General features: G+C 39.8%; 1 protein-coding gene across 2 annotated transcripts in view; it reads left to right on the top strand.

The window, feature by feature from the left end:
- The window catches only part of LOC146002528 (calcium/calmodulin-dependent protein kinase kinase 1), a 596,212-nt gene that overhangs the window by 502,204 nt on the left and 69,794 nt on the right, over positions 1-24,214 (top strand). The window lies entirely within an intron of this gene.

Here is a 24,214-nt window from a genome sequence, read left to right on the forward strand (position 1 = left end):
GGATATGATACCCGCGATAACTCTAGTTACCTTATTTTTTGAATCACCCTCGTACTAAGAGCCAGAAATGTGCCAATTGACACAAATATTCTAACTCCAATAACATATTAAAATGCATAAACTGCTATTGATTCACTTTTGGGGCATCAAAATACATACAGGGTGGTTGGTGAGGGGTCATTACCCCCTTTTGGCCAGCAGTTCTAAAAAAAATAAAGATCGTTAAAAGCAGGAAAATCTACCAGAATGAGAGCTGACTACTTAAAAAAGGATACGTAATTCGTAATACGTAATTATGGGCACTTTTATCACCTGCTGTCCATTGAGATGCGCTAAAAATGTTTTATTTATGATAATTTTCATAGTCTTTGCATTGTTCCATAATTATACAAAGTAAATAATGTGCATGGTGTCACACCCGTCACAGGTACATAGTAATATTTTTAGGAACTAAATGCATGTAAATGTCGAGTAAATTTTGCTTTGTGAAAATAAAATAAACTTGAGTAGACGTATATATTTCACAGAGTTTTCTGAAAGATTGAAAAAGGTCCTAAAGTTAAGTCTCAGAAGTGTTGCACCGTTATAATTACAAGAAAATGTATTTTCTGTAGCTGAAAATTGAGATGGGGAGGAATATTCTGAAATTAAATAACCTTCATCAAGGAAAATTAAATTACATGAATTGATAGAGTTGCATATTTGAAGGTGCAAAGAAGGTAATTTAAAAATGAATGTAAATTTTTCTGAATGTCACACTCGTCACAATGGAATTGCCCTTATACAGTTTTTTGTTTTCAAAATGAACAATCTTTATCACAGAGCTTTGTTATCATTTCCAAATACCAAAAACAAAAATCATTGTTGAACCACAATGCAATGACTTCGAAATGAATTTCTCAGGGTTTATTCGATCCAAATTCAAGCGAATGATTTAATTTTCTATTTTTTCGGTATTTGTCCAGATAGAAACCGAACTTTCAAATTTGCCACCAATGAAACAATCCGCGTTGGTCAACTTACTAGCGCCGCGTAGAGGGATCCTTCAGAAGTTCTACGCCATTGAGTGCACCAGTCTACATTGTTTAGTTTTCAATCTGTGAGCAGTTAAGGCGAAGAGGGACAATTACGCACCAGGCATGCATTTATTCCAATATCGTCGGAATGAGCAATGCTACTAAAAAAGATCTTCGCCAGAAATGAAGAGTATGAATTTCTCCCCATGTGGCAAGTGGAAGCGGTTTCCTAAGTTGATTATTAAGCCTTATACGATTTTTGAAAAATATGATGAATTAGTATTTACCGAATCCCATGTATTCCTTATGGGACATAAACTTCAAGTTACGCCTCATCAAATGGGAGTTTAGACTTTTCTACTATGACATAGTTCAACGTATCCTTTTCCGTCCATGTACTTTTCTACGTCATCGGATGTTTGATATTCCCGAGAGAACGAATAAAATAATGGTCCCATAAGCCTAGTGCATTTCTCCTTGCCTCCTACGGCCATCCTGGCAGTGTTGCCAAACCTGATGTGCATAATAGAGCTAAATTTCACCATTAATATAGCTAAAGAGGACTTTCAAGGAGCTAGATTAACGAAGGCTGCATAAAGTGCCTACTAGGGTAATTTTAGTTCTCAGAGGGGTGGGGGTGCTGCTATTACCGTTAGCTTTAAAGTGATGGCAATTTATTCTTAGTTTTCACCGCCTAGATTTGGCGGCATCACCCATCTCAATAATCCAATGATGTTAATATAAAATCGAAAATAAAGGGTTCCCGGATAACAAAATTGTCATCTTCATCTTAGCCACAGCGCTATATATAAAAATACATGGGAAGGAAAGAAGAGGTGGGTGACGCAGCCTATAGCTATACGAATATCACGTCACGTGCAAAATGTTCACTCATGGCAAAAGTTGGTATTTATGGGCCGGAGTCAGTGGTGGCATCATGGTGGGGCAGAGGGCGGGTGCCACAGTTCACAGTCAAACGAGTGCACGAAAGAGCCAGATCTGGCTCCAAAATAGCGAAGTTGGCAACAGTGGTCAGCAGCTGCCCCAGCGAGAAAGACGTAGGGAAATTGTCCCTCCTCGCCTTAAGTGAAGTCGTGTTGCATGGCTGCGGCTATTTTCTGATGTACAGAAAATGAAAATACTCGAATAGCAACGTGAGAGCATCCAATTTTGTTTCAAATTGGACAAGACGTTTACAGAAACCCTTCAAATGTTGCAAGAAGCATATGAGGAAGGCTGTATGAACCGGACACAATGTTATGAGTGGTATGAGCGGTTCAAAGCAGGCAGAAGATCCATTGAAGACTGTGCAAAGTCTAGAAGGCCATGTTGAGCAAGTGCGTGCTGCGGTACGTGTAAATTATATCGGTTGACCGTCCGTGAAATAGCAGAAGAAGTGGGAATAAGCAAAACGTTGTGTCATACAATTTTTGGTGGAAATACTCAACATGCACCGGGTTGCTGCCAAATTTGTTTACAATTGCTGACAAATAAACAAAATAAAACGCATGTTGAAACACAAGATCTCTTGAACCGAGCAAATGAGGACGATAGCGTCCTGCGGAACTTGATAAGTGTTTTCGAACCTGCGAACTTCTTTTTGTTCCCCACGTAAAAATCCACCCTGAAAGGACGCCGCTTTCAGTACACAGAAGAGATTAATGAAAATTCGCTCCCGTACAGGGTAGATAAAAAAATCATGATTTTAATTTTAAAAATTATTTTTGATGATTTTTTATTTAAATCTGATTTTTTTTTATTTAAATTGTTTAAAATTGCTTGTATAGTTTTTGGCACCATACATATATGTAGATATGTTATTTAGAAAGTTGTTTTTTCCCCTGGTAAACGGACCTGTAAAATATTTGAACAGTTTGAAGCAAATAAATATGTAAATATACATTTTTCTATTTCTGGTACTGTATATATGAACCTACTATGAAAGTGTTTCTTGAGTCTGAACTTTTCTTCCTGTGACAATAAAACATTCTAGATGTACTATATAATTGTAACTTTAATTATTTTTTGTAGTATTTTTTTAAATGATAGTTTGGAAAATATCAGTTGCCCTATTTATTTGCAGTTTAATGATAATGACACTATTTATTGTTTAACATGATTAGTATTTTCTTATTATTCCACACAAAATGTTTGCTATTTTTTTCTATAAAAAATATTGAATTTTAATGAAAGAGAAATTTAAGTATGTTTACAGTTTAAATTTACTTTCGTTTGACTTTCAACCCACCAGTACATATACTTTGTTAAATGATTACAAGATTAATATACTTTCACGAAAAGTGATTCTGATATCTGCAAAATCCTTATGCACATTATTCTATAAATTATTTTTTCAAAGTGATTTTAAAAAAATTACCTGATTTAAATCAACCCATCTTGCTCCTGTACCTGCAGGCTGTTCCCCAAATTGCTTGCCACAACGCATTTCAACAGCGTAAGAAGACAATACTTTGAGGGTGATAAATCCGATTAAGCTGCATACAAGGTAAATACATTTATTTCGAAAAAGTTCGGTTTCTTTTTGGACAAACCTCGTATAGTCCCGCGATGAGGCATCTCCGTCTCCCTATACGAAACCGTGACCTGGTGTCGATCTCAAGGCTACGAGATGAAATCTTACCGGATATTTCGCTCCGTCACAGTCGCCTCGCCTCAAAGCCAGAATAATAGAATCGTCGTCGGGAGAGAACGAGGCGGGTATCTTTCGAGCTGAGATTGAAAGCAAATCGAAAAGAAGCGGAAACGAAATATCAAAGAGGATTCTGGAAGAGCAGTGTTTGCAACTCATCTCCTTGAATAAATCTCTTGAAATGTCGATTTTTCTTTCTTTTTCTGGAGAACGACTTACTGATCTTCTTCCAGGAGGAAAGGCGAACACAATGAACAAGGAAAACGTTGTACAGAACAGTACAGTGGTATGTCAAAGTTTGTGTTAATGATCAGATCGGACGATCGCAGGGTGGATAAAAATCATGATTTTTATTTTAAAAAATCATTTTTGGTGATTTTTTTATTCAAATCGTATTTTTTAAAATTTAAATCGACTTTTTTGATTTTTGATTGCTTGTATGTTTTTGGCAGCATATATATAGATATTTTTTTTTCATAGAAAGGCTTTTTTCCGATAAACGGCCCTGTAAAATATTTGAACAGTTTGATTAAAGCAAATAAAAATTTAATGTAAATATACATTTTTTCTGTTTCTGATAGTGTATACAGGGTGTCCCATGTAACTTGACAAATCGATTTATCGCGAGAAATTTGCATCGAACGAAAAATGTTCCAAATGAAAGTATAATAGTATTGTGGGGGCAAGTCACCTAAGCTACAATGAACCCACCCCGTCACCTCCAGGAGGTTGGGGCAAGGGGCAACTTTGAAATGTTAAATGGGAACCCCTATTTCTTATTGCAGATTCGAATTCGACGTCCGAAAATACGTAGGTTTTGTCCCGACACATTTTTTTTTCCATTCGTGATAGATAGATGGCGCCGTCTGTTCACCTCTCACCATCGGAATCCTTGTTTTGGGTGAGCCCTCGCTTCTCACCATCGGGGTGCTAGATGAAATTATTCCATGCACTGCTCGAAACGATGTTCTTGAACTTCAATGCATTTCTCGATCGTTGTTCAAATGATTGAACACAACACAGAAGTGTATCTACATCAATGTGTGCGCAAGTATTTAATATTTGTTCAATCATGTTTGCGCGGGTTGTTGGCACATCTTGATAAACACGTTCTTTCAGATATTCCCACAAAAAGAAATCCGGCGACGTAAGGTCTGGCGATGTGGCAGGCCAATGCACCGGACTGCCTCTACCGATCCAAGACCATTGTACATGCGGTTTAATTCCTCCCGTGCTACTATTGCATTATGTGCTCGACAACCGTCATGTTGGAACCACATATGCTGTCTTAGTGCAAGGTTTACGTCGTCAAGCAATGTTTGTAATTCCTCATGCAAAAATGTTCGATATTTGTGCCCGTCCAAAGTACCGTCAATAACATAGGGACCAATAAGTTTGTCACCTATGATTCCACACCACAAGTTAAGCAACCAAGGACGTTGACGTTCAACTTAATGCAACCAATGTGGGTTTCCCACACTCCAATAACGCATATTGTGACGATTAACCTCTCCGTGGTTTGTGAAGATTGACTCAACGGAGAAAAGTACTCTACGAAAGAACTGCTAGTCGACTAGTATTTGTTCGCGTGTCCATTCCCAAAACACCACTCGATTGTAAAAATGGTCGCCATGAAGTTACAGATGCATGGACACGTGACAGGGATGGAATTTGTGACGTTTCAATATTCCCCAAACACTATTGCGAGAAATTCCTGACTGCGATGATATTACTCGCGTACTCGCCTGGGGATTATAAGCCACCGCGGCTAGGACTGCAATTTGATTATGCTCTCTAGTGGCAGTTGTTCTACGAACCCTTTTTTTTTAGGGTGTACACTTCCTTCGGCCTGAAACTATTTGACAACTCGAACAAACGAAGAACGCGATTGTAGCCTGTCAGGAAAACGTTCTGCATAAAGGGTCACAGCATCGTCGATGTTCCTTCTGCATTCACCATAAACAAGAAACATTTCAATTTTTCTTCTACGGATAGATAATCCATGATGTTGAATACCCAACTTAACTGTGACGTTCGACCCTTTCGGGTCACACTGCACTGACCATGCAATCACTGTCTACTGAGAGCACGAGCACAATGCTTCTAGGCCCCAGTATCCCTCCTCACACACTTGCTAGCCACTGCATTTGCGAAACACAACCAATACGTTGCGCTTACGGCGCCATATATCTATCACGAATGGAAAAAAATGTGTCGGACAAAACCTACGTATTTTCGGACATCCAATTCGAATTTGCAATAAAAAATAAGGGTTCCCATTTAACATTTCGAAGTTGCCCCCTGCCCCCCCCCCCCTGGTCACATTGTAGCCCCCACAATACTTTCATATGGAACATTTTTTCTTTCGATGTATATTTCTCGCGATATTTCGATTTCTCAAGTTACGTAGTACGTGTTAATGAAACTATAATAATTTCAGTAACTTTTCTTACAGTGAAAATAAAACATTCTGGATATTAGAAGGGCGTCACGCTTGAAGACAGAGTCCAAACAAACCAGCACGTAGTTTTCTTCCTATTCAAATCCATTGAGTTTACCATTGCAAAGGGTAACTTTAAGCATAGTGACAGCAATTATAAAACAAAATTGTGATGTGTATCGTACATCAATGTAAACATGAGATTTCGGAGAATACGTCCATATATTACACATACGTTACAAGGATAAGGAATAAATGAATTAGGAAATCGAGTAAAGCGAATGCTCCTACCAGCATCGGATCCGGAACGGCAGCCAATAGTCGTCGTCGCTGTAGCCTCGTGAAACTCATGAACTCCCATCATCCCTAGCGGCAGCGTCACTCTCGTTGGCTACGAATAGAGCTCGGATGTGTTCGGAAGTGGTTCGGAAGCAGAATGGCTGGATTTTCTTTAAAGTACACGATTTCAATTTTCCAGTTATTCTTTACCTTATGCTCTGTAAAGTATATGTAATATATGGATGTATTCTCCGAAATCTCATGTTTACATTGATGTACGATACACATCACAATTTCGTTTTGCAACTGCTGTGACGAATCTTAAAGTTACCCTTTGTAATAATAAACTCAATGGATTTGAATAGGAAAAAAAACACGTGCTGGTTTGCTTGGACTCAAATCGTGCTCCGTCGTCTGCTGTGACGTCACCACAAATATGGTCTAATGACCGTAGGCCGTAGTTAAATGTGATGCCATTGTTGCATAGCCCGTATTACAAAGACTATTTACAAAACATGAACATGCATTGTCGTAAACATACAAACAAATCCATTTTTGAGTTTTTAGTGTTTAAGTCCACTTTATTACGAAGGTGAACTTTAGGATAATCGGGACTGAACCTACAGTTGAACTTGATTTTATTTGATTTTTCTCACTTTTGGCTAATATCGACGATGAGGGTGAGTGATATGATGAAACTAATGAAGGGACACTCGTAAGGAACACCCATGCTCAGGCCGGGATTCAAACCTGAGACCCCTAGCGTCATAGCATGCTGTGCTAACCACTCCGCCACGACAGGACCTACAGTTTAAAATGCGATTCGAACCACTGTCCATGTGCCTGCACCTGGTATCAAACCCGAGACCTCTTGATTAGAAGGCCACGACGTTACCACTACGCCATCGGGGAGGTCCCTAAATCCCGTTTGTGAGCAGGTAGATTTGACAACAGCTCACAGCCGCCTCATTGTGTGTCACCGAGTGTAGAAGATTCAGAAGTCAGAAATGAAATATGGACCTTATGCGTTTTAGTGCATTCTTGGAAATAGAGGTTGGCAACCACTATCATCTGCACTACTTTCTGATCACAACTTGCGCTGCTTCACCGACTAACTCGGATATTGACCCACACAAACGAGCCAGTGGTTCCAATTTTGTTTACACAGAGCAATCAAAAGTGTTAAAGTGCTTCCACGTATACACACACTCGCCACAACAGAAGAAAGGGGACATTTTTCACATGCTTACGTCACAGGCTAATATTTCCCGAGCAACAGATGCATCTCAATGGTTGCCATGCTGATATGATTTTTGCCTTCTCCAAGTGGGTGACGAATATAATTTTTTTAAAAAAGTTAGTTTTCCCAATCCTGCGATGCTTCTGAACCCACACAAAGTTAGAGAGATTTTTAACTTGAAATCTTCAACAAATATTGTGAAGTTTTTTATTGTTTGTTTTTTAAGCAGGGATAGTAATCCGAGAAAATTTATCGCTTTTTCCACAGATATGGAATCTTGAGACGTCGGTGTAAAGATGATAAAGCTGTGGTTATGGGAATTGCTGTAACGACGTGGTGGAGTGAGGGAGAATTTCATTAGTTTGACCTGTTCTCCACCCCAACGTTGTAAAGTAGTAATACCTGCAAGCGTTACTCATAAGCGTCTAAGTTTATTTCATATATTTTTATTATTTGTCAATATTTCCGCGTTGATTCATTTCTCTTTCTGTTTCTCTACTCATTTTTTTTTTTTTGCATCAAATATTTTTCCAGTTTCGTACTTATATCTTGCCGCAGCCTCCCTCTTTTTTTTATTTGCATCTATTTTTTCACATACAGTTATTTTTTTCGCTTATTTGCTCTTATTCTTATATTCTCATATTTTAATGGTTTCTTATGTTAGCCCATTATTCATGTTATTTAGCCTGATTTTTCTTTGCCCCGATCGTCAACCTGTTCTTTTCACTGTTTTTTTAGCCTGGCTATTCGTCAATTTCTAGCCTGCCTTTTCGTCAACTTTTCGACTGCTATTTTTCGTTGATTTTTAACCTGATCTGATCGATTTTTAGCTTCCTCTTTCACGGACATTTTAGTCTTCCATTTTACAGCAAAATACACGGGGAACAGCGAAAGGTGACAATTTGAACATTCTCATGCGAAATATCGAAAATATCCGCCGTGTTTTCAATATGGCGGCGTTACCTACCATGTTCATGATCTGCAAAAAACTTAACATGTTGTAATTGATGTTTCTAGTGTTATAAGAAAGATATATACATATCAAACACCGAGCTATTCTCAATAAGTTCTTTATTTAGTGAAAACTTGAATTTATCCGCCATTTTTCAATATGGCGTACTTAGCGGCACGGTGATCGCCAAAAAATTTTGATATGTTATTATTAATGTTATAAGGAAGCTATGTACCAAATTTCAGCTTGTTATGAATTATAGTTCCCTTATTTCTTGAAAACTTTCATTGTCCTCCATTATACAATATGGTGGACTTAGCGTACTGGTGATCGCTGGGGAGTTTTGATATGTTATTTTTAATGTTATAATGAAGCTGTATACCAAATTTCAGCTTCTTATGGTTTATTGTCCCTTATTTCGTGGAAACTCATTGTCCGCCATTATTGTATATGGCGGACGTAGCGTACTGGTGATCGCCGGCAACTTTTCGTATGTTTTTATTAATGTTACTAAGATGTTATATACCAAATTTCAGCTTGTTATGCTCCCTTATTTCTTGAAAACTTCCATTGTCCGCCATTTTTCAATATGGCGGACTTAGCGTGCGGGTGATCGCCGGAGACTTTTGGTATGTTGTTATTAATGATACAAAGACGCTACATACCAAATTTCAGATTTTATGAATTTGTTCCTTTATTTTTCCTATTTTGACTGCACTAATCAATGAAGTATTCAGCATTCGTATAGTTTTCTTCTACAAGGTACGAGTGGAGTTCCTCTCTCAGTTGAAAATTGATATACTATGTTTATATTTATGAATTTGAACTTTTAGAAAAAAAAATCGGAAGTTCTCGCACCTCCCCGGCGACACTTTGGCGTCTCACCAGTTTGAATAATTAGGCCATTGGCAGAAACTGATTAGTCAGTTTCCCATCATCACCAACATCATCGCAGCGTCAGCGAAGTCAATAAGCCAAACCAATGGCTTCTGCGAGGGGGAATTATAGAGCTAGAACAGCTTTAGTTGCCTAGTAGGCACCAGGGATGGCCAAATCCGGATTTCGGATATATATGTAATTTTATATTCTGACATGCGGATATAATACGAATTGTCCTGATTATCCGTATATTCGGGTTATCTGAAGTGTCCGGATAAATATCCGAATGTTGAATTATACGGACAGTTTTGTCGTTTATCCGTTTTACGAGTTATCCACATTTTTTTAATCTTCATATTTCACCTGTAACGATTTTCTACAAATCTTTCATCAAATCTTTACTATCCGGATATCCGAATTATCCGGATATTCTGTTTATACTGATATTCGGATTTTCCGGATATTCTGTTTATACTGATTTTCGGATTATCCGGATATTCTGTTTATACTGATATTCTGATTATCCGGATATTCTGTTTATACTGATATTCTGATTATCCGGATATTCTGTTATCCTGATAATTTGATTATCCGGATATCCGAATTATCCTGATATTCTGATTATCCGGATATCCGAATTATCTTGATATTCTTATTCGGATATTCTGATTATCCGGATATCCTATAATTATCCGGATATTCGGATTATACGTTGCACCCGAAACGGATATCGGATTTTGTGTCCATCCCTATAGTAGGTACATGGCGTCGGTATACAACAGTCTCTTACTTTAGAAATAATAATAATAAGGTGGCCTATTCGGGCGAACGACCCACCTAACTTCTTCTTTGTGTGGTGCCGAACTCCGTGATAACAGCTCAAGATGATACAGAGGACAGGAAGGTTTGGCTGCTATGGCAACCGCTGGCGGGAAGCACACGGAAGGCTGATAAGGGAAATGCAAGGCCGAAGCTATATTAAAAAAGAGCAATTTTTCCCTAACGATCCCTTGGGCGACGCTTTCCTTAACGTTGCTTCGTTACGATGTACTCACAGCCGGAAGGGAAGGAGAATTCGTTGAGTGTTGCCACCTTAGGAGAACAAAATTTCCTGTCGTGGTAGAAAAAGAATCCCTCTTCGTGACTTTGTTCTTAGAAGAGTATTTTCCAGAAACTTTAATGGTTAATGTTATTAGCTGCGGTAGCTCAGTTGTTAGGCTGTCTGAACCTACCCGAGAGACCTGGGTTCGATCCCCGGCGGGAGAGAACCGGGACTTTTTCCACCTCTACAAGCGGCTCTGGTCGAATAAAGTGGGTACCTGGAGGAAACTCAGGGGATTAAAGGCGGCAAGGGGCGTGGTGCTGATCACATGACCCTCACCTTCGGCCGTGACCAACAAAGTGTGGGGCCCTAACTCCCCACCCCTATACGCCTTCATGGCGTGGTGCAAAGCACAGGGGAGCACATTACTTTTTAGTTATGATTAATGTTGCATCAATATCAGTTACGTCACCTTAGTAAGCTGACCCATTAATTCGCACATAATTTTTTGCCGTCTTCCCTCGTGCCGTAAGAGGCCTTGAGAGACAAGAGTATTTTCATTGGGTGAGGCCTAGGGTGTATCGAAAAAACTTTTTTTCGAAATGTTAAGGTGGCTAGTGCGGAAAAGTGGCCATTTGTGATCAAAAACACGTATGATTTTTTCAGATTTTTTGGAGGTCGTTTAGGTGGCGCGCATCGACCTTGAAGTTTTGATAGTGATTTGGTTATGCAACACAAAAATGTCATTATTTGGCTATTTCATGTGTTTTTTTCTGCATTATGGTCGTGTATTGTTTTGTTTATGGCAAATATGTTACATTCGTGCCTTAGGGGTGTTTTCCTATGCTTTTGGTCAAAAATTGTCAATTTGAGGCTAAAAACTCCATATTTTTCTATTGATGGTTTCCAATTGGTTTCGACTGTGTTTTATTCGAAGGTTTTCCGATATAAAAGACTAAATAAAATATTTTGGCTTTTTAATTGCTAACAGTTCCTCAATTACTGTCCAGCGCTTCGCTTATTTTCATAGCTTATTATGCTTTGAAAATAACTCAGAGCTCACCACGAGGAGGTGGCTGGACTGCGAGCTCCACCCACCCAAATGATGATGGAAAACATAATTTTACTAAGGGGCAGGCCAAGATTTTCTTCTAGTTTTCTCCTTGAACTTTATAGTTACTTTTTGTTCGAAATGTCGGCATATGTTCTCTAGATTCCAATTTCGCTTTGATGTAGCCATCACGTGCGCTGGCGCCGAAGACGGAAGAAGCAGCCTCTGTGATAATTTTCACAAATCGCTCCACTCTTTGTGTGTGGCAGGGGAAGTCTTGAATTTCCGCAATTTTTTGTTTTTAATGTAGTTGAATGACCCTATTAATCAGATCTCTGAAGTGGTGTGGGAGAAATCGGGACAAGTGGATCAAATTCCAGAGGTGTCGGGCTCCGTCAGTTATCGATGGTTCCTTCTTGATCCCAAACCACACCGGTGCGTACACCTTCATTATGTAGTATGTGGAATTTGTCCAGATTTCTCCCACACCACTGAGAGATCTGATTAATATGGTCATTCAACAAAACGCATTCTTGGCCCATCCTGAAAATCTCCTTCTGGCTTTAATAACCGACAAAATCCAGAAATAAGAAGTTTTGGTTGGGAAAGAATTAAAAAGCAAGAGGATTGAAAAAAGGCAAAAGAATTCGCACTTTTGTTTTACCAACCATCAATTTTAATGCAGACCAATACTATGACATGGTTGAGTGGGCTTCATGATCCCTCCACGAGCCTACGTTGGCCAATAATATTACAAATGAAGAAGTAGATGACTACATTAAAAACAAAAATATAGCGGAAATTCAAGACTTCCCCTGCCACACACAAGGAGTGGAGCGACTTGTGAAAATTATCACAGAGGCTGCTTCTTCCGTTTTCGGCGCCAGCGCACGTGATGGCTACATCAAAGCGAAATTGGAATCTAGAGAACATATGCCGACATTTCGAACAAAAAGTGACTATAAAGTTCAAGGAGAAAACTAGAAGAAAATCTTGGCCTGCCCCTTAGTAAAATTATGTTTTCCATCATCATTTGGGTGGGTGGAGCTCGCAGTCCAGCCACCTCCTCGTGGTGAGCTCTGGGTTATTTTCAAAGCATAATAAGCTATGAAAATAAGCGAAGCGCTGGAAGTAATTGAGGAACTGTTAGCAATTAGAAATCCAAAATATTTTATTTAGTCTTTTATATCGGAAAACCTTCGAATAAAACACAGTCGAAACCAATTGGAAACCATCAATAGAAAAAATGGAGTTTTTAGCCTCAAATTGACAATTTTTGACCAAAAGCATACGTAAACAGCATAGGAAACCACCCCTAAGGCACGAATGTAACATATTTGCCATAAACAAAACAATAAGTGACCATAATGCAGGAAAAAACACATGAAATAGCCAAATAATGACATTTTTGTGAAATTGTTGTGCGTGTTGCATAACCAAATCACTATCAAAACTTCAAGGTCGATGCGCGCCACCTAAACGACCTCCAAAAAATCTGAAAAAAATCCGATGTGTTTTTGATCACAAATGGCCTCTTTTCCGCACTAGCCACCTTAACATTTCGAAAAAAAATAATTTTCGATACACCCTAGTGAGGCCTGGTCAGCGCACCGTGTCCCATCGCCGCTATTTTCTGGCTTTTGAGATGAGAGTCCGCTGCTATTGCTTTCAAGTAGCTCTCCAGTTGTCTTCACGATGGTCAACAACTAGATTTTGGAGGTCCTGCTGGGAATCGAATCCAGGACCACATTTACCAAGGCAAAAGAGCTAACAGAGCTACGTGGAATCCTCACTCTCTCTCGTCTTTTCTCTAGTATCTCATTCCTCTTCTCTCTCTTCTTTCTCTCTCTTCCTTCCTTCTTCTTCACCTCTATTTTCTCTTCATTCTTACTTTTTCACCTTTTATCTCCCACTTCTTTTCTTCTTCACCTCTTTTCTCTTTCACTTCTTCCTCCCTCTTCTTCACCTATTTTCTCCAACTGCCTTTTCTCTTCTTTATCCTTTCTCCCTCTTATTTCCTTCTTCATCCTCTTTTTCTCTTTTTTCCTACTTTTTCACCTCTTTTCTCTCACTTCTTTTCATCTTCACATTTTTTTCTGTTTCTTCACCTCTTTCTCCCTCTTCGTTTCCTCTTCTTCACCTGTTTTCTTCAACTTCCTTTCCTCTTCTTTCTCTTTTTCCGTCTTCTTTTCTTCTTTTTCACATCTTTTTCTTTCTTCTTTCCTACTTTTTCACCTCTTTTCTCCCACTTCTTTTCTTCTTCACCTCTTTTCTCCTTCTTCGTCTCTTTCTCCCCCTTATCTTCCTCTTCTTCACCTATTTTCTCCAACTTCCTTTCCTCTTCTTTCTCTTTTCTCCCTCTTTTTACCTCTTTATCCCCTTCCTTCTTTATATCCCTCTTTTGTCTGCTTCTTCCTTTCTCTTCTCTCCCCCTTCTCACTCTTCCTGTCTCTCTTTCTATCTCTTCCTTTCCTTCTCTGTCGCCTCTTTCTGTTGTTAGTCTCGAGCCTTCACATACATACGCTCCAAATTTCCCCCCACTATGTTGGTTCTCTTTGTATAGTAAATACGATTTTCTGAATATTATCCCCTCCAGTACAACATAGGCTATGCAACCTAATTGACGGAGATAAACAACGCGGACACGAAATGATTTCATTTCAACTAAGATTATAGGGCACGTAAATGCTTCCCGTCATTCATGCGTTCGACGTGGGATGTTTTATTTCCGCGGTGATGTGACACGAGGAGGGCGCCGCAGTTGAAGCTTTCGGTTAAAACGTTGATCTCCTGCTGGCGGTACTGGTTGCCTCGTCAATCTAATGTCACTCCCACCGGGCGAGCAGAAACCGCCGAAAACCGCAGGGTCGTGCTCCTATCGGCTGGAGGGTTGTTAGGAAACGAGTCGCGTGATTGCATTTTGACCGCCTGGCACGTGTCTGTCGTTGCACCGGAGGAATGTCACTGCACTTTTCTCCATCTGCAACCTATGACGTCAGAGCCAGCTGACAAGGAATGTAATTGCAATGGGATCCTCCGAAATGTCCACCAGTCAAACTCTACTTAAGTGTGGTAATTCACAGAGAAAAACTTGCTTCTTTTAAATTAGTCCCACATTAAAACGAATAAAAAGGTTTGTTGAGAATATGCGATATTCAAAGTTTTCTAGAGAGCGTAGTCGTAACGTCATCTTGTAATCATGGGGTCCCGAGCTCGATTCCCGGTAGAAGCACGTAGTGATTCGGATCCCACTTTAAACTATAGGTCATGTGCCGATTAGCCTATTTGTGCATAAAATTGACTTAGAACAAAAACTTTTAAAAAATTCAGTCTGTATGGCGCCTTGAATGCCATGCGAGAAAACCGGGGTCGATGATTTCATTTTTGGAATTTTTCCTGTAATGTTCTTGTATGGATCCTCTTTGAGGTTCATCCGGTCTCTGATAAAAGAGGGTTTCTAAGGGCAACCTATAGCCGCGGCGGTGGTCTAGTCGGTATGGCATCTGACTGCCACGCGGGAGACCGGGGTTCGATTCCGACTCCTGGGGTGGGTGATGTAAGGTCGGAATTTTCACCCAACCTCAAATCAATAAGAACCTGGGGGCAACCCTGGTGGGTAAAGGCGGCCGAAGCGTGTTGTTGATCACATCATCTCGAAAAAAAAAATGTCCGAGATCGAGAAGATGTGGGGTCCTACCCCCACATCTCCTAAATGTGCCTTCATGGCACGGTGCACGGATAACTTTTTCCTAGGGGTAAATGCGACCGGAGCATTGTGCTGATCACATCACTTCCAGAAATGGCCGAGAATGTCAAAGTTAGGGTCCTACCTCTACATTGTTGTATAATCACAAATGAAATAAATAATTCGAATTAGAAATCTGAGTAAATAAGGACCTAAAATGATCTCACACAAAATCCTCAATGGATTTATGAAATTTTCATTACAGGTTTCGGCGCCACTGATAACCATCTATTCCAGCCGTGAACTCTTGCTTTTGCAAGACAATGCTAGAACATGGAAGTCAGCATGGTTCCTGTTTGCAGTATTATGTATTGTTTACATAAAAGAGTCGAATAGTGTGGGTTAGGATTGATTCACGGTGAGATTAGTTGCCCGACCAAAATTCACCCCCCCCCAACTGTAACTTCTGGATCCGCCACTAACCACGGCCGATGCTGAAGAAAATATACGTCACAGCACGTTATTTGCTCTCGTTCTTATTTTACGAGTAGAATAGAATTTATTTTCAAGTGTCCGCCTTTACAGCTGTGCATACCATGCAAGAATGAAAAAGTTTAGTGCATTTTCCTAAACACCTCGGCTTCCCCGATGGCACAGTGGTAGCGTCGTCGCCTTGTAATCAAGGGGTATCGTGTTCGATACCCGGTGGAGGTACATAGTAGTTCGGATCCCACTTTAAACTGTAGGTCCAGTCCCGGTTATCCTTTCTGTGCATAACGTGGACTTAAAACAACAATTCAACAATTCCTAAACCCCTCCTCCTCTCGGTCTACCACCTCTTCGTACTGCCTGGTAGTTCACAAACACCGTTTTTCATTTCCATTACTTTCACTACGCTTGCACTGTTTCACTACATTATTTCACTAAACTCTTACCTAAGTAATTCTTAGATTTTTCTCAGGTTTATTTATTTAGTAGCCCCCTTTTACTAATTTTCGCTATCCCAACTGAGTTTCTTTGCTCTCTTTGCCCAGACATAGTGTAGGAAAGTTCCCAGATTCCTTATTTGCACCTCTTCCCCCTCTCGGTCGCTCCCTCCGAATAACGGTTGTTTATATTCTCAATGTTAGCTTCATTTATGTCCCTGCTATATTTTTGTCTTGCCTCCCCTGTTTCTTTGCACTGGAGGAGAATGTGAAATTTCGTATCGTCTTCACCGCATAGCGCGCATTCTATGCTCCCGTCCTCCCGTTTGAGTTTAACTTGTCTCCATCCCCGCAGTCTGAACCAGGCCAATCCTGACCTTTCTTTTGCCCCACACAAATCCATGTAGTTCCTCCTTCCCCATTCTAGGCCCGTATCCAGTACTTTGATTATGTTAACTATATATTTTCGCTGTTTCTTAATGTGTTCCAGTCTAACACGTATGGCCCCATAGCATCTGCATATCAATTCTCCCCTCTATTCCCTCTTCCCACACCCATCCCAGCCTTATACTGTATAATTCCGTCTTTATCTTTGCTACCTATTGCCTCCCAATACCACCCCCCCCCCCTTAACTGTGATTGTACACAGAGTTTCTTCAACCCCTATTCCCTCATGGTGGTCAGTCTTGCCCAGTATTTAATGCTCCTCATTTTGGCATCCACTTCCTCTCTTAATGTTTCGATTTCCCTAAGTGTCCCATCCTACGTTAAGGAATAACATTGTGTGTTGATGCTGAAGTAGACACTGTCCTCTGCTTATGGCCCTCACATTGGCGGAAACGAAACGAAAAAACGTGAAACTTTGCCTTGGGCTGTACATTAAAATGGCGGCTTGCTGATTGAATTAACTTAGAGACGAGTCAGTGCAGCGCACTATAATTGGCTGACAACTCTCCAATCGCTGTCGATGCTTTGATGAATGCTGATTGGCCCGCGTGATATCATTGTATCTGTAGATGGCTTCTCTAATTGCAATTCCATTTCAGTTGTTTATTGTGTAGGACTGACGAAAAATAAACGCAATAATTGCATCGCATCGTACATATCGATTGATTGTGGATTGATTTGAGTCCATCCGTTAATATACCAACGGCACCGCATGTTCTGAAACTTGAGGATTTTTTGGTGCAAATTCAACGTCTTTGGGAGTGGCTTTCTTGTACAAGCTTTGTATTGGCTCTCTTCGAGAGCGTATTCTTAACGGTACTGCATTGCAATTACTGCAGGTTTGAGCATCTCGTATGCACTTGTGCAGGGAGACCAGAGATCGGCGCTCTATGCGGTGCGAACTTCCCTTCTGCATTATTCACTTCAGGGCCTCTAAGCCACAGAACAGGAATGAAGGCACTGCTTGCGTCGCGAGGTAAAAATAAAACTGTTCCTGTTTCTTATCCCATGATTACAATGCCACCACACTGCACTCGCAAATCAGATGAGAAGTTTCTCACTGTACGAACGCGGCCGACGAGGCCTCCTGCCTAGCTTCCTCCCTCCTTTCCGCTCCTCTTACAACGCCACAGTAGCGCTGTTCGCTCTGCACTCCTCACCGGAATATGAGAGTGCTCTTTCACAAATACGGTGGGTTGACCAATCCTGAATTAAAGAATCTCGAATTGAATTGTTGATTAAAGTCCACTTTATCCACAGATGGGCTAATCGGGACTGGACCTACAGTTTAAAGTGAGATCCGAACCACTGTGTAATGTGCCTCCACCGGGTATCGAACTCGAGATTCCTTGATTATAAAGCGAGGACGTTGTCACGATATCGGCAAGGCTCTAAAGAATATCGATTGATTTGTTTTATCTTACTTCGTTTTTCTGTCAATTTTGTCTAATAGTGAAGATGAGGAAAAGTGACGATTGAACCACTATGTGTCTACACTGGGTATCGTACCAGGGGCCCCTTGATTACAAGGCGATGGCGCTACCACTGTGCTATTGGGGAGGCCCTAGTGATGAAATGATGAATTTGATGAAGGAAAACTCACAAATAATGTCAATGCGCAGGCCGCAATTCGAACCCTGGATTCCTGGCGTCCCAGTGCGGTGTACTAACCACTCCGCCACAGGATATCGGCTAAAGAATCTGGAGTTCGCTTCCAGGTCGTGTGGGAAATTAGTTTCTTTGAATTTCTTATTGTTATTTTCAGTTGGAAACGCAAGATACGTCATTCCTTGCTGGTTATTTTCCAACTTGTTAAGCGACGCAACCTGCTTCAAAAATCATATTACTCGATCCATGGAATTTTGTAAGAGAAAGGGGAGGAGGCTTTTGCATGCTGGGAAAACGAAATAGTTCCTGAAGCGAGAATTTCTGAAAAGGAGACGGTGGTGTAAAAACAAGGAAATTTCCATTTGCCTCTTCCGCAGTTAAAAGATGAAGAAAATCGACACAGCGTTTCTGGGGCAATGTTGCCACAGGGAGGGAAATTTCCCTATTTGAAGGGAAATTTCTATATTTTTAAGGGAAATTTCAAGACATCAGACTCAGCATTTGTTCACGTTATATTAGATGCCAGTTTCATATCTATAACTCTTATATTACTTCTTATTAGCACTCCTTTGAGCACAAGCCTAATACCTGATTATGCGTATTTAGGTCATTGTACGTCGCTTTTCTTTATCTTCGGTTAATAGCGACGACGAGGATGAATGACGAACTTACGAAATGGGTGATGGGAACAAACACAACTGTACAATCATACTTGACCTGGACATCTGGCCTGATAGCAAAAAAAATTGACTATAAACATCTATATGATGAATTTGTTTAATATTTTTCATATGTACGAACATGGACCAACGAAAGCACTATATTATTATTATTATTATTATTATATTGCTTTTGTTGTTATGTGATTTTTTAGATGAAGGAAAAAATTGACCCAAAAAGGGAAATTTTTCCACTTGTAAAGGGATATTTTACCCTCAGATTATTGCAACACTGTCTCGGGGAATTCACAGAATCTCCCAACGTGGGGGAGGATTTTCAGAAGCCTGTTTCTCCCGTGAACCCAAGTTCTCTGTGAATAATTCAGGGATGCAACGAGGGAACGAATGGATAATTAGGGAACGACTTCCACGGATCCTGACAGTGGAAATAAGATTTTCCGAATGGACCTCCACTTGAAGGGAAATTTGAGGGAAATTTGAAGGCATCAAACTGAATAAAACATTAGTAGGTTCTACTTCCATTTTTTTTTTGCTCTCACTTCTTATTTCCACCCATTTTAGTTTTAAGCCTTTATGCATATTTAATTTTTTTTTAAGTCTCTTTTCCATATCTGCGGTTAATAGCATTATGAAATGGGTGATGGAACAAACCAGTTCTCGAAAAATTTTCTTCAAAGCTAGGCGCCAGCTCTGAAAATCAGGCGCCAGGTAGCAATTGTTTATACTACAGTATGTTTCAAAAGTCGCGCAATCCAAACTTTGAAAGTGTATATCATGAAAATCGTAAGATATATTTACACCGGGTTTTCTGCACTAAAGTAATCCTGTAGGCTATCACTGGGTTCATAAATTTATGTTAGCATTTATCTGAATAAATGCAATTGCATTATTTTTTAAAAAATTGTTAATTTGCTGAAAAATCTGAGAACTGATTTTCAACAATAAATACCAACGCTTAAACAATTTGTGGGATCATTTGTTGGTGTTTGACTGGTTGTAAAACAGTTGCTTTGTGAGGTTCATCAGAAGCAGGGCATTTTTATTGGAAAACCTCTTGCACATGAGTGTAAGAATGAGTAGTAAAATAGTCATCAACAATGTACACACACTGCTCCAATGAATACGCCATGCTGAATCAATTAAATAAAACAGACACAGTAGAGGCGAAAGTGAGCGAAGAGAATTCAATGTAACTAGAGACAGGCTAGGATTCTCTCAAAGAGTCCTATTTCGGCACAAAATCTTGATATAAGATTTTTCACGTAAATGTATATCCAGTACTTAGACACATGTTGCATGCGACTGTTGACAATATTTCGACCTGCTAGTGTTGCCATATACGGAGGTATGTCCCAAAAATGGCACTTTTCACTCAACCCATAAAATGGCCAGTCAAAAATTCATCAAAGTTGCCCATGACCAGTATTTGTCGCAAATGACAGACTGACATGGCATCAGTCATCAAATGTCTAATTATGACCTTTCGATCATTTCTTACATATTTTCTTACTCAGAAGTTCATTTCTGGAAAAAAATGAATGCTGCTTTCAGTCAGTTATTAATTTATATAATTTTCTGTACGGAGTGAACTTAATTTTAAGCATTGAAAAATATCTCAATGCATGAGGCTTTATAATGCAGAAAACCCAGTGTAAATATCTCTTACGGTTTTCATGATATACATTTCCAAAGTCTGGCTTGTGCGACTTTTGAAACACACTGTATATGATGCTGAGCATCACGGTATTCAGAACATCGCTAACTTATTTGAGAAAGCAGGAAATTGGGGACAAAGGGTAAGAAATTGTTACTGACTCTATGGAATGTTCACAACGTTGATAAAAAAAAATCATTTGCTAAATTACGCTCTACTGCAATTTGAACTTAGAATCATCAAAATTTCGTACATATTACAGCAAAAGATCACAGTCGCCAGGCTGAAATTTTTAGTCGCCATGACGACCTGGCGAACGGGATTTTTCGAGCCCTGGAACAAACACAAACTTGGGCAAGGTTCGAACTCGTAACATCTGGCCTGATTATGTAAGAATTTAGGATTGTTTAACATCTTGCGCAAATACGAACATGGACCAATGAAAATACTTGGTACTACTTACTTACTTATATTATTATTATTTTTATTACCAGTATTTAAAATGAACTATTAATATTATTATTATTATTAAACAATGAAGGGGTCTCGGATTCGAACCCGGTGGAGGCACATAGTGGTACGGGTCCCACTTTAAACTGTAGGTCGAGTCCCAATTAGCCTTACTGTGCATAAAATGGATTTCAAACACCAACTCAATCAATATTATTATTAAACGTATGATTGAAGGGAAAAATTAGTCTGGAAAGGGAAATTTCGCCCCTTGTAGAGGGAAATTGTGCCAAGAGATTGTAGCAACACTGCTCTCCGCTCCCGTGGAAAGGTATTCAGCAGAAAAGTATGCGATCTTGAAGATCTCTTTCTTATTAATTGCTCCTCTTGACTGTAGAGGTTCAGGATGACAAAAGGATTGAAATATTTAGATCTTTCTTCCCTCTCCATCTCGTATCTCTCTTTTCTCTGTCCTCTTCTTGTTCGCTTTTTCTAGAAACTCTTGGCGCACCAGCCTTCTGAGGGCCAGGAGCTGCCAAGTGGCTTTTCCCCACGTGGTCGAGTCCCTTCGCCGCTGTTATCTGGCTTTTTATACTCTCTGTCTCTGGAATCTGTGGAGCAAGCCCACTCATAACCGTAGAGAAGGAGATAAAGCGAGTTGGGGGAACAAAGCAGTGTGCGCTGCTGCAAACGGCTGGTAGCTGGTACTTCCTCTGGGGTCACTACTTGCGCAGAGACTTGTTTTCTTTTGCTTGCTCCAGAGATACACTGACAGAGTCCGCGGCTTCTCTACTTCTCTTTGGCAAATACAGTGCCTTTCACGGTCGAGTCGTCCGCAGAGCGGCGGCAGTTACACCGGACAGAGGGAGCGGTTCGGCCGGCAAAATGTATGCAACTTCCGCGTAAATGGAACCGCTAGCTATGTAATAAAATAAACCTGTACAATTACACGGACAGTTACAATTAAAATGAGCACGTACCTTGTTATAGTCTACGCGCTAGCTACGTTAACGACCGGCTGGCTTTGAGCGCGCCCAGCAGCTGCAACAATCACATTCAACTCAAAGTGTTGCCACACATCTACTCTCCACATCTACTCTACGCCACCTTGTTCCTCCGCGCAGAAGCATCTTCCCACGCTCTCCACATTGAAGTTGCAACGTACGGAAACAGCGTATCCGCAGTCATGTGACTGCGACTCCACGTGGAATAGCTGCGCCCATTGGCTGAAGGTTGAGTGTGATTGGACGAAAACAACTCGCCCGCTATTTATCCCCACCAAAGCCTATCTCCATACGCCACAAACACTACAAAAGAGAGAAGAATATGACTGGATTAGATGAGTTTGACAAAAAAGTAGTGCGTAGGTTTGTTTTTAGTTTTTTTAATCGTGGAGAATATCCATCTGCTGAAAATCTTGATGTAGCAGAAAAATAAACTTTCGAGTTTACAAACTTAAATATCAAGTATAAAATAATAACGTAAAAATGATGTACCAAGTTTAAAGTATTAGTTAGTATTTTTGTAAATAAGTTATTACACAGCGGGACACATATTTTATTAAATTATTTAATTAAAGTGATTTTGTAAATATCAGAATCACATTTCCTGAAAGGACATTAACCTCGTAATCATTTAATGGTGTTTATTAGGCTCTAAGAAAGGAAACAAAACATATGTACTGATGTGGTGAAGCTCATACGAAAGGAAATGTAATATATAAACTGTAAAGACACATTTTTCTTGATTTAAAATTCAATAATTTTATGTGCAAAAATAGCAAACATTTTGTGTAGAAAAATATACGAAATACGAATAATGTTAAACCGTAGATAGTGTCATTATCATTAAACTGTAAATAAACATGGCAGATATTTTGCAAACTATCATTTAAAAAATTGCAAACTTCAGTTACAAAGACTATAAAAAAAAGTACATACAGAATATTTTATTTTCACTGGAGGGAAAGTTACTGAAATTATCATAGTTAATTAAATTAACACTCAACAAACATTTCCATTACATTTCATATTACAGTATCAGAAACAGAAAAATGTATATTTTTACATACTTTTTTATTTGCTTTAATCAAACTCTTCAAATATTTTACAGAGCCATTTACTAGAGAAAGACTTTCTATAAATATCATATCTGCGTATATGCACGGTACCAAAAACATACAATCAATTTAAGTGTTTTTTTTTAAAAACAAATAAAAAATAGATTTAATTTTAAAAAAATCCGATTTAAATTTAAAAATCAAATTTATATAATGATTTTTTATCCGCCCTGTATTGTACTCATTTTTTCCTGCCCACACTTTACAGCACTGAACTTTTTTTTTGTACTTTCGTGCCTCAGGATCAAGTGCCTGCAGTCTCATATCACTCCTTGCTTTCGTTTTGAAGCCAGTGGGCGGAGCTTAAGTTTGTGTGCGTAAGATGGCCGCATCTACTTCAACCAATGACTTAACAGACAGAAGAACATCGCATCGGCTGCTGCAAGCGCACGCGGGCTGGAAGTAGGCTTCAACTACAAACGCAAACTCGAGGTTTACTTTACACTTAAATACTACAAAACAAACTATAACTAGCGTTATTTGCATATGGAATATTATTCCTTCAGGTTTCCTGTCGCTTTTGTTAGTACAGCCGTGTGTTGAGCAGGCACCATTGCGTCCTAAGTCTTATTCAAAAGTACACAACATTACATGCTTTCTTACGGCGTCCTCGAATGTTTTGGTCTGACTTCTCTGGTTCTGTCACGTGACCCGGCTTCAGAAACAGCGCGCAGTGCTTACTCCTCCCTTTCTTACCTCCATGCTCAGGCTAGTGTCAAAGTACATAAACGCAAGAGACTCCTAGCGGCACTGGAATGAACTCTATTGCACGTGGGCGCTAGTGTTTCCGTAGATCTTTTTCCTCCCCCAGCTACTCGCAACATCGACTAGCGAAGCTGTCGGATTCTATAAATAGCTTCGGCTATAACCCGCGTCTCTCCTCCCCTCCCCTGAAATTTCGCTCCGAAGTTTCGTTCCTGTGGGCAGATGGATTACGGAATCTGGAAACTAGTTTGTCTCGACCCCAAGCACTCTCTCTCCCGACGTAATCTTATTAAAGAGTCGATAATCACGCGAATAAACTTCGGCTTTTGAGTGAAGCCCGCGAGATTTTGCGGGTGAACAGGCGCGAGTATGTAAAGTGTTTTACCTCGTT

Source organism: Lepisma saccharinum, chromosome 18 (genome assembly GCF_977018435.1).
Source record: "Lepisma saccharinum chromosome 18, izLepSacc3.1, whole genome shotgun sequence".
In the NCBI taxonomy this organism is placed as follows: domain Eukaryota; kingdom Metazoa; phylum Arthropoda; class Insecta; order Zygentoma; family Lepismatidae; genus Lepisma; species Lepisma saccharinum.